The sequence below is a fragment of the Miniopterus schreibersii genome, assembly GCF_964146895.1.
Source record: "Miniopterus schreibersii genome assembly, chromosome: X".
Taxonomy (NCBI): Eukaryota; Metazoa; Chordata; class Mammalia; order Chiroptera; family Miniopteridae; genus Miniopterus; species Miniopterus schreibersii.
In genome coordinates, this window is record NC_138104.1 from 42,132,952 (window position 1) to 42,149,338 (window position 16,387).

The 16,387-nt window shown below is 33.6% G+C and overlaps 1 protein-coding gene across 1 annotated transcript in view; it reads right to left on the minus strand.

The window, feature by feature from the left end:
- DACH2 (dachshund family transcription factor 2) overlaps positions 1-16,387 on the minus strand; it is a 679,609-nt gene that overhangs the window by 31,726 nt on the left and 631,496 nt on the right. The window lies entirely within an intron of this gene.

Sequence of the window (16,387 nt, forward strand, 5' to 3'; positions counted from 1 at the left end):
CTTCCTTCCTTCCTTCCTTCCTTCCTTCCTTCCTTCCTTCCTTCCTTCTTTCTTTCTTCTTCTTTCTTCTTCTTTCTTCTTCTTCTTTCTTCTCTCTGTCTCTCTCTCTCTCTCTCTCTCTCTCTCTCTCTCTCTCTCTTTCTCATTCCTTGTTCCTTTCCTTCCCCCTTTCTTACTCCCTTCTTTCACTTTTGTCCATGGTAGTTTGGGAAGAGGTGAAGTAATCCAAAGAAATGAGCACATTATCACAAATTATGTTATCTATTTCAACTACAAGATTTGAATGCTTGAAGTGTCTCATAAAAAAACATATCAAAATCTTAAAATATGTCTTAGGCAAAAGCTCTAATGTTTTTAAAGTGCATTTCTCTACAGCTAACCCAGAGATATTATGCTTTATTTGTATTGTTTGAAGTCTGTATTTATCTAGTATTTTGTCTTCTGTACATGGGTGCATTAAATGGATAGGATGACTTCATAATGCTCTACCAATATTAATAATAACTGAAGAGGTTCTTTACATTTTTATTGATATTTATAAATCTTAAAGTAAAATTTTATGTAGCCTGGAAGGTCTATTTTTTAAAAAATGAACAGCTACAGAATTAGAACACTGACTTCCTGCTGAGTTAGAGATAATATAATGTTTCCCCTGAATAAATATTTTGTATTAGTGGCAGAGTTCTTAAAATTAATGGATGCCTGTTATGTATCATACACATTTAACTAAGTGGTAACAATCTGAGGAGTGTTCTACAAACAAGATACCTGAAAAAGAACATAATACATTCAGTATGCAAAAAACAAATTATAATCACATTAAAATTGGCAGAAGTCTTCTATTTGGAGATGAAAGAAATGCTATTAAATTGGCTGAAAGGACAATTACTATTGTCTATGAAGACAGGTTGCATGGTCTATAGTTTGTGTTGCTGTACAGTAGATTGGAGTTTCAAAATAGTATTACTCTTCTTTAAAGAGACAGGCATGGCTGAATTAGGTGTTGCTTGCTGCAGTGAGGATCAAATGCAAAAAGAATCATATTTCATCAGACCTAGTCAACACCAGGAAAATAAATAGAAATATAAGAGGTATGCAGGCAATGACTCATTTTGATAATCTGGCCCAAGAGAGACACATAGAGACAGCACACAGATCTAAGCTTCTACCAAAAGACAAATAGGACACAGAGGGTGGGAATTGGGATGACAGTGTAGCAGAGGTCACATCGATTTTCAGCAGCAGTTTTCACACAGATGAGATAACCCTGGACTCTATTTGGTCCATTGTTCATATCCTACCTGTCCCACAAGCAATAAATTTTCTGTTCCTAGAAAAGGGCAGTAAAGAAGAAGGATTCTACTAATGACTTCTTATGATTAATTTTCTGTGCTAACCAAACATGTTTTTTCAGACCAAGGTCACACTGCATGTTAAGGTCCATAATAGCCCCAAACTAGTACAAGTATATTATGTTTCAGTGTATATGAGTGGGAACTGTCAAAACATTTGTCTTTTTAAAATTTTTATTTAAATTGCATGCTACAAAATGAATGATAAATGCATTAGAAATCCATTTCAATCTTGTATTAAGTTTTCACATCTTAATGACATCTACATTTTGCTTAGAGTTTGAACAGATGCACTTTTATGTGGGCATTTATTTGGTAAGTTTAGGAAATTTTAATTGACAATGGAATTGAATATAGGCAAGTACTAGAAACACACCTTGTCAGTTAAATAAGAGCATCTCTTTGCAGTCCATGGAAAAGGGTGTTGATTGAGTTTTTTATTTTAAAGGCTGGCATTCGAAATGTATGTATTAAAACATTTATCAACACATATGATGCAATGATATAAGCTAAGCAATAAAAATAAGGTAATTGCTATCTAGCTGAAAACATGAACAACCTCTTCATTTATTGAAGCAAAGTAGATGCTGTTTTTATTGGACTCGTTAAACCTGCATACTTTGTAATAGCACTTGGGAATCCATTTGGAAAACAAGCTCTTAATTTTAACTTCTTGCTAAGAGCCCAGATGATTACATATAAAAGTTGACAAGAACTTTATTTGTAGAAAAAATGAGATATACATATGGTAAATGCTCAGAATAGAAAAGTCCCCCTAAAAATTAAAGTCAAGGCTGCTAGAGACTTTCTATATGACTCCAGTGCTTACTTTTCCACTTTTTCTGGGGTTAAGTCTTTCCTCTGGGCTTTGAGGATGGTGATATAGAAATAGAAACTGAACCCAGCTGACTCACTCAGCAGTGGAAAAATGCAGCCACCTACCAGTTCATTAGTTTTTATTCTTTAACAAACAAAGTATACTTTATTATTTGATTTGAGAGTTTTGCCGTAAATACAGCTGACCCAAGGGACTCTCCTTTGTTAGTGTCATAAAGATTACATTCAGCACAAGCAAGACTCCTGCTTCCCTCTTTCAAATTGTGGAACAACAAAGTAACCAAGTGCCCTGTAATGATATGACCTGCATGAATATAAGGAAGTGTCCATGTTAGTGGAACAATGACACAAGTGTTGCCATCATCAAATGTGTAAAAGAAAAATTTAATTCAAAAATTCTTACATATCTTTAGGGAGATGAAATAATAAATGATGCTACTAAATATAAATGGAAAGCTAATAGAAAAGGAATGAAGAGTCACCAGACTGAGAATGTGAGATAGAAAGAACACTTCAAAATCCAATTATGGTCCTGTTTTGCTCTGGATCCTTATATTAGCAATTTGGCAAAACAAGCTCTTTATAAATTATGAATTAGAAATAAAACTTCTTTCAGATAAAATATCATGCCAATAACAAATATTATATCCATGAGAGTTTGGAAGATGTATGACACCCAGTCCCTGTCATTAAGGAGATGACACATTATTTTGGGAAAAAAACCTCAACAAGTTACAGAATTGGAAAATTAAGTATGAAATCATGTGGCATAGATTGTTAAATGCCTCTAAGAGTTAAAAGAAGGAGAGATCACTGAGGTCTGGAGTAAGCACTCAAACAAACTAATATAACTGAAAAGTATTTGGACTGGCCTTAGAATAAAGTTCTGTGAAACTTCCCCCGTATATTAGTTGTAACAAGAAGAAAATGTTCCTTGTTCAAACTAGTGTTAAAAAACAACAACAAAAAAACAGGGTCGGCCCTAGCCAGTTTGGTTCAGTGGTTAGAGTGTTTGCTGGTGGACTGAAGGATCCAGGATTTGATTCTGGCCAAGGGCTCGTACCTTGGTTGGGAGTTCAATTACTGATCCTAGTTGGGATGAAGGCCGGAGGCAACCAATTGATGTGTCTCTCTCACATTGATGTTTCTCTCTCTCTCTCCCCTTTCCACCCTCTCTGAGAAGCAATGGAAAAAATATCTTCAGGTAAGGATTAAAAAAAGAAAATGAATTAAACCTTATTAAACAGTTTTACTTAAAGCAAAAGTTAGTGAATAAATTACAAGGTGCCCAGTAAAGTTTGAATTTCAGATAAAAAGCAAATGATTTTTTAACATAAGTATGTCCAAAATATTTCATGGAACATCCTTATACTAAAAAAATGATTCTTTGTTTATCTGAGATTGAAATTTCACTGGGTATACTGTTTTCTACTCGTTTTTTAATTTGCTAAATCTATTCAATTGAAACATCTCGGTGCCTTTAAAATGTTAATATTAAATATTAATTTATGCTACATATTAATTTAGGCAGCTGAGAGCATAGTGATGAAGAGCAGGAGATGATGGAACCTGACTGTTTAAGTTTGAAACCATGTTCTGTGATTGCAAATCCCTAAGTAAATTACTTAACCTGTCTCTGCCTCAAGTGAGAATAATAATAATAGTAATGCCTAATCTCATAGGGTTGTTATAAAGATTAATGAGCTAATATTTGCAAATTTCATAGAACAATGTCTGACCCAAAGTATATGCAATATAAGTGTTTGCTAAATAAATTAAATGGTGATTGAAAACTTCCAGGAATTGGGGAGGAGAATATATTTGAATACTAACATCTCCTGAAACTACATATTTGGAAAGATCCTTTTCTAGGTGATAATTGGATGTGCCTGGTTTCACCCTAAAGTGAGCTTTCTCAGTTATCAAAGTTCTGAGGAGACTTCTTAAGGCATTGTCAATGATTCTCAACCAGGGGTAATTGTGCAGTCTAGAAGACATTTGGCATTGGATGCTAACACTGTTAAAACTGAGGAGGTAAGGGTGTGTGTCACTGGCTTATGGGAACAGGGGGCAGAAATTTTCATCACAGCCCCCCACCTCTTCCATCCACAACAAAGAATTATCTAGCCCAAATGTCAATACTAATTGAGAAACACTGTACCAGAATTACATAGGGGAATCTCAACGATTTCACAGTTAATTGGATCTCCCTTTCTACACTGAACTTCTACTAGAGACTTTAATAAGCTTAAAAAGACAATAAGGTCAAATCAATAATTTAGAACTAACACTGTACTTTGCAAGGTATTTTTTAGAGTTATGATGCATTTAATTCTGGGTTTACAATTTCAGTTTTTTGCTAAAATGTCAACCTTATTAGAAACTTATATTGAAATGAAACTTATATTGAGCATCCTATTTAATATTGCAACCTGTACCTGTATTCCCACCCCCTTACTTATAAAATTATTTTTCCTATAAAATGTATCAACATTTAACATACAATATAATTTACTTATTTACTTTTTATTACATATTTCATCTCACTACAATATACTGTACATGAGAGCAGGAACCTTTGTCTGCTTTTTATTTTACCACTGCTGTCTCCTCGGTATTTAGAATACTATCCTGGGACCACAATACTTATAATAATTTTAAATATGTAGATTGCTATTCTTAAGGCTTGAGGTAAAATTTCTGATAATCAGGTTGATTCCAATATTTATTTGTATTAAAAAGGAAAAGATTGTACATGAATATATAATTTTAAAAGTTTTTACAATTATGTGGTGGCATGAGGGAAGAAAGGGGATGGAAGTAGAGTCTCTGGTTAACTCTTAGCTTTTTCAATAAAATTAGTGATTACAATTATGTACAGATATTGTGACAAACTAAAATTATAAATTTGAAAAATAGTTGATATAGTCGTCAGCATGACTACTGTATATTTATTGAACTTGTCTACATATCATAGTGTTATCAGAGAAATGAGTGGATGGTCTTTCTCCATTGCTAGTGGGAGTGGGGTCCTTACGATATCTCGAGAAAAAGAATTGTCTGAGACTCTCATAGGAGGATGAGTGATTTTTGTGTGTGTGAAATTATATCCTTCAATTTCCAAAGTCCCATTTCCTTTAATCCAGTCCTGAAAGAGGTGCAGCTGGGGATTCAATAGAGTTACAAGCAAAGCCAGCATCCAAAGTTTCTGTGCCATGGTGGAGCTGGGTCCAGTTTAGCATTAAGCTAGTTGCAGTCCATTAGTCCATTGTGTGGGGTCCACATGGCAGTGGGCCATGTGGGTGAATACAGGAGTGTGAGAGCCCCACAAGCCAGGAGTCTGGCGCGAACAAGCAAGAGCCAAGAGAGCCAAGAGCAAGAAGAGCAAACACCTTTAAGAGGTTAAATATCTCAAATCTTCCTGCACTTGCAGTGGCCACACATACTCTGGCCAATGACCTGTTCCCAGCTGTGACTGATAGACAAGTACCTGCTCTATTTCACCCAGACTGCTGGGCATGCTTCTAAACTGCAGCCTCCCCAGCAAAGCTGCACAAATGACTATAATATTTAGACTTCCCTTTGCTCCTTTCCAGTTAATTAATAACTGGGTTAAATCACAAAGATATCAATAGTACTTTGAGAAAAAAAATAGTAAATTATAAATCTTTCTGGCCCACACACATACTTTTCCATCATTTCTGAAATCACGTGTATCAAAGATAAAGCAAACTTGACTGATTTTTTTTAAAGTACACTATATTTTCCAGATAATTGGAGTAGAAAAAGGGTAAGAATCAAGAACATAAATAGGTTTTATACAGAGAGCAAAATTTAATCAAAAACTGCAAGACAGAAAATAATTTCTAATATAAATAACCAAATAATACCAGAGGCATGTACAAGTCTCTTCTCCAGAAAACCAGCCTGCTTACCTCTGAAAAAGGTAGTAGAGAGAGCATTAATTGAGTGGAGAGTAGTAATGTAACTCTCTTCATCAGAAATTGGCAAACAAGAGGCACAGAGGTAAAAGTGGGAAAGAAGCTGATCATTAAAGAGATGTGTTTAGGAAAGATGGGAGGGGAGGGCACACATTTCCATCAATTACCTGACCCTTCCCAGGTGATAATGTTTTGTTACTCTGACTTATTGGTAGAATGGCCTCAGGGTGCCAATATAACCCTGCTTTTAAACTTTTGAGGGGTTTAGTCATCTGGTTGACTGCAGAGGCTGTAAAGCAGATTTTTCATTTTGCTTCCCTGCCAGGAAATGTGCAATTCGTTCCATCAACCAGGGAAGAAACCTCTCTTCTTAATCTGATTCAAATCAGGGAGAAAAATTTACTGCTCTGACTGGGCAATTCATGTGCTAACTTTAAAATAACTGTTTTGTGTTTTTTTGCTTAGTTAACATATCTTAATAGAGAGGATCAGTGCAAGATACAAAGGAGCAAGTTATTAATCCAGCACCTTAACAGCAATGATTCTTAATTTCATCATGCATCAGAATGCCTTGTAGTTCTTTTTAAAAATGTTCTCCAAAGTTTGTGTCATTCAATAGCACTAGGATAGGACTTGGCTGGAGTTTCTAAGTGCCCAATTGATGGTTGATGCTGCTAGTATGAGGGTCACAGTTTGAGAAACCACTGAGCTATTACATAAAAGTAAAATTCTGTTCCATTTAAAGATGATTAATATTCATTCCTATAACAATACATTTTTAACTAGTTGTCTTTGCTAATTCAAAACAAATTCAAAATTATATCTTATTTTAAGTATGTATTTTCACTGCTTCAACAACTTGCATAAAATTAAAGAAATACATCAACTAGCCTGTTCTACATACCTAGAAATTCTGAAAATCAATATACATTGCATCAGAAAAAAATGTTTAATGGAACCTATTTGTAACACAGAATTAGAGAACAAAATATTAAAAAACAAGAGTCTATACAGGTAAAAGCACAATACTTTTCCAAGAATGAATGTAACATATGCAAGTATTTAATAAGAAAAAGAGCAATTCCATGGATTAATCCTTACATAATATTCTATTGTATCCAAAAAAGGTTATTTTGGCAGCAGTAAGATTAAAAATTAAAGATGATTCTAAATCAGAATGAGGATGTCATGGAAAACTTGGCAAAGATGTTCTTTATAACCAATACTTTAATTGTTTGTCACCTGTATAAATTTTTTAATGAGAAATGTGTAGATAATTAGACTTGTTTCACATCTCTATTGATATGTTCATTAATAACTGTGCAATTATACCTATTTCTAGTCTGTACATATTCATTCTTTTATGTTACCACTGTACCAATACTCTCTTTCATGCTCTCTCTCACACACATAAACACACAAAAACGCATACACATTGTTGAGAAGATATACAGATTTTTCTGTTTTAGCTAAGAAATTAGAAATTGAGACCCTGAGGTACCATAGTTTCATGATAGAAAACGTTTAAGCGTTTTCCTAATAGAAGAGTGTTGAAATCATAATCAAAACACTATTGTAAGCCTAGCCAGTTCAAAATGATACTAATCATTTCATTGAATTATTTTACAAAGCTGAATTGTCTTTAAAATAAATTTTAATTATTAGGGCAAAGCACTGTAATTTTTCTTTCCGATATAAGTTAGTGTTAACATCATAGGAACTATTGCTGCTAGTCTGAAAATCTTTAAGTTATAGCAAAGAAACAGGCATCTATTATTAATGCTGAATTCAACAACATTTGCCAAGGGCACAATCTTATTTATTTATTTTTTATTATACTTATTGGGCTAACATTGTTTAATAAAATTATATAGGTTTCAAGTGTACAATTCTATGATACATTATCTGTATATTGCATTGTTTACCCAACACCCTAAGTCAAATCTTCTTACTTCATGGTACATTTGACCCCCTTTACCTTTACTACCCCCTACCCCCCTTCCCTCTGGTAACCACCATACTGTTGTCTGTATCTATGAGTTTTTGTTTGTTTGTTTTTCTTGTTTGTTAATTTGTTGCTTTCAGTTTTATATACCACATATAAGTGAAATCATACATAAACTGATAGAGCCACTATGGAAAATGGTATGGAGGTTCCTCAAAAAATTAAGAATAGAGTTACCATATGACCCAGCAACCCCTCCTCTGGGTATCTATCCCCAAAATTTAAAGCACTTATTCACAAAGACATATGTATGCACCCCTATGTTCAGTGCAGCATTATTCATGGTGGCCAAGACATCTAAAGAACCAAAGTGTCCTTCAGTAGATGACTGGATAAAAAAGTTGTGGTACTTATACACAATGGAATACCACTTAGCCATAAGAAAAGCTGAAATATTGCCATTTGCAACAGCATGGATGGACCTTGAGAATATCATGCTAAGCAAATAAGACAGAAAGAAAAAGTCAAGAATCATATAATTGCACATTCCTATATTTAGACATTGTCTATAGTTACAAGAGCTTATCCCATCTAATGAACAAACTCTTTTTGGTAAAATATTAACAATCATAAAATAATTCATAAGATATAGCCAAAGAAGCAGGGAAGGGTAAACATCATCACTAGCATATATTTATGTGCCATTTTACTTCATGTTTTCCTCATCTTAATTTCTAGTTAGTTTGCAGGGCTTCTTTCAATTTTACTCTCCTTTATTTCGATATTCACATCTAATCAGAAACACTTACTGAGTGAGTACTCAGTTGTTCATGATATTGTGGTGTAAATTAAAGTGAGTTCACAGACTTACAATTTGAAGAGTATAGTAGTGATTTCCTCTAATAATTAGATTAGACAAATTACAGTTTGTCTATATGACAGAGATATAATTTCAAAAAGTCTCAGCCAATTATAAAGTTTTAATGAATGTATCATTCAGTTTAACTTCAATAATTATTCAAGAGTGAATCACCAGATACACCCAATTTGTTATTTTAATTATTCCCTCCCCCTAAAATGGATGAGTCTGAACAGGACTGAATCTTCCTGTGTCTTGGGATGTTACATCTCTGAACTTCAATGTCTATTTGTAGAATAGAAAAAAATTACCTCAGAGAGTTTGTGCAATTTTGAATGAGAAAAATAAAGTTGAAGCTCATATCACTGTCCTTAGTAGACTCTCAATAAAAATTGACTGAATCTGAAGCTATGCTAGCCTTCTAGGAATGCAATGTTTTAGAGAAAGGATTGCATTGAATGTAAACTAATTCCAATATTTGCCCATGAAATTTCTTTTTTTTAAAAAAAATATATTATGGTGAATTGATGGAAATGATTTGGTTAATGTATAAACATTAATTAAAGTTTTACACTATTGTATTTTTTCCCCCTGATAATCAGACAAACAAACAAACAAACAAACAACCCTACAATTTGTAACTGAAATCTCTGTTTAGTTACAAGGTTAGAAGACTTTAGGCTCACATTATTTCAGCCACATTTCCCCCCTTAAATTTAATTTAGGCTACTTTTTATTCCTGTTGAGAATTGCACATTCAAGATAAGCATGCTTTCTACTGAAAACAAAACAAAACAAAACAAAACAGGAAAAATCTATCTTAAATTTCTTGGCAAATTCAGCCTTATTTTATTAATGTTGAAATTCCTTCACCTACTATTTGTTACAAATATTTATGGCTCCATATGGAATGACAGATGTTGAAGCAAAGGCACTGCAGATATTTTTCACTTTCACTAATAACCCTAGTAATTGAGGATTTTTTTTTTCATTTTCTATCATAAGAGCTTTAGTTTGAATGAAGAATCTAATACACTAACTGAATATAAAAGTTAGAATTATTATAAGATTGTGTCTCTATTCTCTGGCTGGGTCTTTGCAGACAAAATAGAATTTAATGCTTTTATTAGCCTGAAGAGACATATGTGTGTGTGTGTGTGTGCATAGTAAAATATGTATATATATTTCAAAGCTTAAAACATAAATGAAAAAAATAGTTTGGGTGATCTAAATTACTCTAACTGTCCAAACCAATCAGAACTGAACAGGTAATTTTTCAACTTCCTATGACAGTTTTTAGGTGTTTCTGATTTTCTCCTCTTTTTTTTCCCTAGCCGATGCTATCTTTATACATACTCATAGTCATTGATATTTCTTTAGGGGAAAAACTGTTTTTCAGATTTATTTTTCACAAAGCCCAATAAAAATCAACAACTAATATTAAATGTGTTGTCTAATATTTTCTACTTCAATGAATATTTATTTACTTTTTAATCCTCACCCTAGAATATTTTTCCATTGCTTTTCAGAGACAGTGGGAGGGAGGGAGAGAGAGAAACATCGATGTGAGAGAGCATGGATTGGTTGCCTCCCACACATGCGTCAGGGCCGGGGATCGAACCTGCAACCTAGGTACATGCCCTTGGCCAGAATCAAATCCGGACCCTTCAATCCTCAGGCCAACACTCTAACCACTGAACCAAAATGGCTAGCGCCTTCTATGAATATTTAAATATTATGAGCCAAGCCAGAGAAACATTGTAATGTGAAAAATGAAAATAATGAGGACATTAAGAATATTATCTAATATCTTGCAATACTAAAATCTTTTAATTGGATTTGACTAAATCAGCCAAACTTGCTGTCCTAGATTACAGTTCAATAAAATTGTTCTATTTTTATGATTCACTTATTTGAATAAAGTGCTTTAAGAATCAACATTATAACATTTGATTCCAATGAAGTTATATTCAGTTTAGTAGCATATGTTAACTATTTCTGCATTTTCCTATACCTGTCTTCATGTTTGCATTAGATGCTTTAGTTTGAAGTAATATGCCTCAATCCCTTGAGCAGCTGTATATATCAGTTCCTTTAGAGATTGTCATTTTCCTAATCTGAATTGAACATTAGGGAAAAACACTTTGCTCACTGCCTCTGTGTCCATTGCCACCTCCCAGACATTATTCAGTTGCCATGTGAAAGTATCATAATTTTTTTACGCAACATTGAAATTACCTCCTGTTCCTGGTTACTGGCAATGGATTCCATGGTACCTTCAGTTAAAAGACAGTGGACACTGAAGAATGCTGTATTTCCTCAGCTAAAACTTCCCAGAAGATACTTTCTTACCTGTATAAGTATAATATGTGCTATATCTTCTCCCATTTGCTTAAATGCAGACTCTGTGGTTAGCAACATTTTATTAATGACACCTCATAGCTTTTTAAACTTTGCAAGCCTTCTAAATATAAGGTATATAAAGGTTGCATTTTCAGGTCCCAAATAATTATTTATTTACTTTTCAATGGAATAAAACCTTTTATAGAAGACATTTCTGCTATTATGTCTCCCCTTGCTTTTACTTCATAAATATTATGCCCCATCCTACCCACTGAAGTGAAAAAGTAAAGACACAACAGTGGCATTTTTTTCCCCATAGATGTAAAATACCCTTAATAAAACAGAAATATAAAACAAGAACAAATAACTGAGGTTCACATTGATAAAAAAGTGGCCTTAAAACTGTATTACACTTACGATAATCACATTCCCATTGGCACATTCTGTATACCCTTTCAAAGCTGTTTATGCTATTCGAAAGGCATGGTCTTTTTTCAATAGCGTTTGTGTACAAGTAGATACAAGGTTTGTAGAGAATGCATCTAGGAAACCATAAAACTGGTGCAAAAATATTTCTCCACGATATTTTAATGCTTTAAAAAATTCAATCACAGGGAAAAATGTTTTGCTCTAAACATCTTAAAAGCATTATAAAGGCAATGACTTCCAACAGCACTTATTTATTTATTTAAACATAGAAATTGACAAATTTATTTGGAAAGCAAGGGAACAAAAGAAGAACAAATTGGAGGGCTTGTCTGTTGATTTATAGACTCACATATAAAGCTATAGGAATACAATGTGGTATTTGCATATAGTTAGTTTTGTGAATCAATATAACAGCACTTATTTAAATAAATTTAAGAGAGAATAGAATAGTTCTTATATATCAAAGTTAATTTTTTTATTTCCTTGATATTTCACAGGAATTGTTCTTGAAATCTAAGTATATAATTTTATTGACCAATCTCACCTCAATAAATTCAATAAAAATTTAAAACATTTTTCCTATGAAAAAAATAAGATTTTATGTGCAATGTAATCTGTATGCTAGTGTGATCATGAATAATCTGGCTTCTAATTGGCAATATTGTAATGTTTACCAAAATGAAGCCAGAAAATGCATTTTCCCTTCAACATAGGTTTTACTCTCTCTGTACAGGCTATTGTTTGATGACGATAACTTAGCAAAGAAAAATTACATTTTACATCTCCATGTTCTGTATGTTTATGCAAGGTTCTAATGAGCCAAAGCAGGGGGAAATGCCCTATGCATTCCTCATGATAAAGTAAAATAGGGTTTAAGTTAGAAGCCAAGAAAGTTGAACCCTAAATTCAGTATTTTTGTGTTGAAATTTGGGAATACATGTTTTTGTTTTTATACTTCTTCAATTTTTTGAAAAATCTTAGTAATAAATACAATTTAAATTCCTCAGTGTTATATGTTGCCTTCTACTCAGTCCTGATAAATTTTATTTCCATACTTGTGAAAGGAAAGAGTGTGTGTGTATGTGTGTGTATTGTCTCTTACCATTCAAGATAAAGTTAAAGGGCACCTTCCTCATCCTTGCTTTATCCCAAAGAGCTTATTCTCTTATATGCATTTCAATAATCACTTTTATTAATAGGCACATTTTTAAAAAATTGACTAGTGCTCCCAATAGTTATTTTTTAAGTAATATAGGTATGATCATGAAATGTAAAACCTCTAACAACTACTTCTTATCCAGTTGCCTTTATTTTTTCAATTCAGATAATGCTCGATTTTGCGAAACTCGATCTAAAACACTTCAGATTTGATGAACAAAATTTCCGGTCCCTATGTCATATGTTAACATTAACTCCCTGCTAATTTTAAAATGATTTAAACCAAGATTTGCTTAAAAGTAAATTAATAGATTAGTTTTTGTTATTAATTCACTGTTATTTTTAACAAATTTTAGCAAATAGGCCATATGTTGGGAAAAACACTGTAGTAATTTTGCCGACATAATAAATATTACACATCTACAACTATATTCTACATATTTAAATCCAAGAGTCACTGCTCCTAAACAATGTTCATCGAATGATTAGCATGTGATCACGTAGCATCAAGAGTGGTAATTGGTTCTGTTGTCCCTGAGTATGACTATCTGCAGCTCTATCCCCCCCTACCCCCCGTGTGCCAGCCTATGTTCTCATGAGCACTAAGCCATGCCCCAGTCTTGTGTATTTGTTTACTAACAGTGACTGATGAATGCACACATTTACTAGACCTATTCAGTATAAATTTAAAATTACTATAATACATATAGAAAACATTTCTGTGAAATTAAACTTTTCATGTATATAATTTTAATTACACAAATGTGTCTACATAAGTAAAAGCAGGTAAACTATTTGTCAATTTTTTAACATATACATTAGATAAACCTACTTTATTATATAACTGACTTTTGATTTAACAGACAACCCCTAGTCCAAATGAGTCCACTATATCGAAGTTTTACTGCTGTATTAAATGTCTGCCAAAATATTGGAAACTCTTAAACATATCACAAACATTAATCATTTCTCCCTGACTATTAAAGATGTACACAATACTGAAGAAAGAAAAGGTATAGTACCATACTTTCTTTTCTTTGAAAGAGAAAAAATAATTAGAGTCTACACTAATCTGTGATTTTAGCAATTACTTTTACTCTTAACTCCAGTCTTGAACTTTACACATCCTACTGGATACTTTGACTGGATTATTTCATCATGACATGAAACCATTGAGTAAGCAAGCTTAGCATTTTATTAAGGTCACTTATAATCTAACCAGAGGCCTCAACCAAATATGGCTTCATTTCCTGCTTCTTTTTTAAAAAAAATATATATCTTTATTGTTGAAAGTATTACAAATGTCACCATGTCACCTTTTTTCCCCGTTGCCCCCCCCCCCACGCTGCACCCATGCTTTCACCAAACTATTGTCTGTTTCCATGGGTTATGCATATATGCATATAAGTTCTTTGGTTAATCTCTCCCCACTGACCCTGACCTTCCCTCTGAGATTTGTCAGTCTCTTCTATGCTTCTATGTCACTGAATTTATTTTGTTCATCAGTTTATTATATTCTTCAGATTCCATATATAAGCGAGATCATGTAATATTTGTCTTTCTCTGCCTGGCTTATTTCACTTAGCATAATTTTCTTCAGGTCCATCCTTACTGTCTCAAAGGGTAAGACATTCTTCTTCTTTACAACTGCATTGCATTGATGGTGTAAATGTCTCACAGTTTTAATATATATTTATTGATTTTAGGAAGAGGGAGAGAGAGAGTTTAAACATCATTGATGAGAGATTCGTCATTAATTGGCTGCCCCTGCACCACCCCCGACTGGGGATCAAGCCCACAACCTGGGCATGTGCACTGACCCGGAACGAAACCATGTTGTCTGGATCTTAGGTTGATGTTCAAATGCTGAGCCACACCCAGCCAGGCTCCCACAGTTTTTTATCCACTCATCTACTGATGGTCACTTGGGCTGTTTCCAAATCTTAGCTATTGTAAATTGTGTTGCTATGAACAAAGGGGTGCATATATTCTTTGTGATTGGCGTTTCAGGATCCTTAGGATATATTCCTAGAAGCGAGATCACTGGGTCAAATGATAGTTCCATTTTTAATTTTTTGAGGAAACTATAGTTTTCCATAGTGGCTGCACCAGTCTGCATTCCCACCAGCAGTGTACTAGGGTTCCCCTTTCTCCACATCCTCGCCAGCATATGTCATCTGTTGATTTGTTGATGGTAGCCATTCTGACAGGTGTGAAGTGATACCTCATTGTGGTTTTAATTTGCAGCTCTCTGATGATCAGCGACTTTGAGCATTTTCTCATATGTCTCTTGGCCATCTGTATGTCCTCTTTGGAGAAGTGTTTATTCAGGTTCTTTGCCAATTTATTAATTGGATTATTTGTCTTCCTCTTGTTGAGTTGTATGAGTTCTTTGTTCACTTTGGAAATTAGCTGAATATCAGATGTATCCTTGGCAAATATGTTCTTGGATACTGTGGGGTTTCTTTGTATTTTGAGGATTATGTCTTTTGCTGTGCAGAAGCCTTTTAGTTTGATGTTGTCCCATTTGTTTATTTTTCTTTTGTTTCTCTTTCCCTAGGAGATGTATCAGTGAAAATTTCACTACATAAGATGTCTGTGAATTTACTGCTTATGTTTTCTTCTATGATTTTTATGATTTCTCGACTTACATTTAAGTCTTTTATCCATTATGAATTTATCCTTGTGTATGGAGTAAGTTGGTGGTCTAGTTTCATTTTTTTGCATGTACCTGTCCAATTTTCCCAGCACCATTTATTGAAGAGGCTATGTTTTCTCCATTGTATGCTCTTGCTTCCTTTGTCAAATATTAACTGACCATAATGGTGCAGGCCTAATTCTGGGGTCTCTATTCTGTTTCATTGATCTATATGTCTGTTGTTGTGCCAGTACCAGGCTGTTTTGATTACAGTGGCTTTGTAGTATAGTTTGATATCTGATAAAGCAAACCCTCATACTCTGTTCTTCTTTTTAAAGATTGCTGCAGCTATTCGGGGTCATTTTTGGTTCCATACAAATTTTTGAAATATTTGTTCTAGCTCTATGAAATATGCAGTTGATATTTTAATATAAATTGCATTGAATCTCTAGATTGCTTTCAGCAGTATGGGCATTTTAATCATATTAATTCTTCCAATTCATGAACATGGTATATTCTTCCACTTGTTTGTGTTCCTCTATTTCTTTTGTCAGTGTCCTGTAATTTTCCAAGTACGGGTATTTTACATTCTTGGTTAAGTTTGTTCCCAGGTAGTTTATTTTTTTAGTTGCAACAGTAAATGGTATTGTTTTTTCAGTTTCTTTTTCTGAGAGTTCATTATTGGTGTATAAAAATGCAGTCAACTTTCAGATGTTAATTTTTTATCCACCTACCTTGCTGTATTCATTTATCAAATCTAGTAATACTTTGGTAGAGTCTTTAGGGTTTTCTATGTGCAATATCATGTCATCTGTGAACAATGACAATTTTACTTCCTCCTTTCCAATTTGGATACCCTATATGTTTTCTTCTTGCCTGATCACT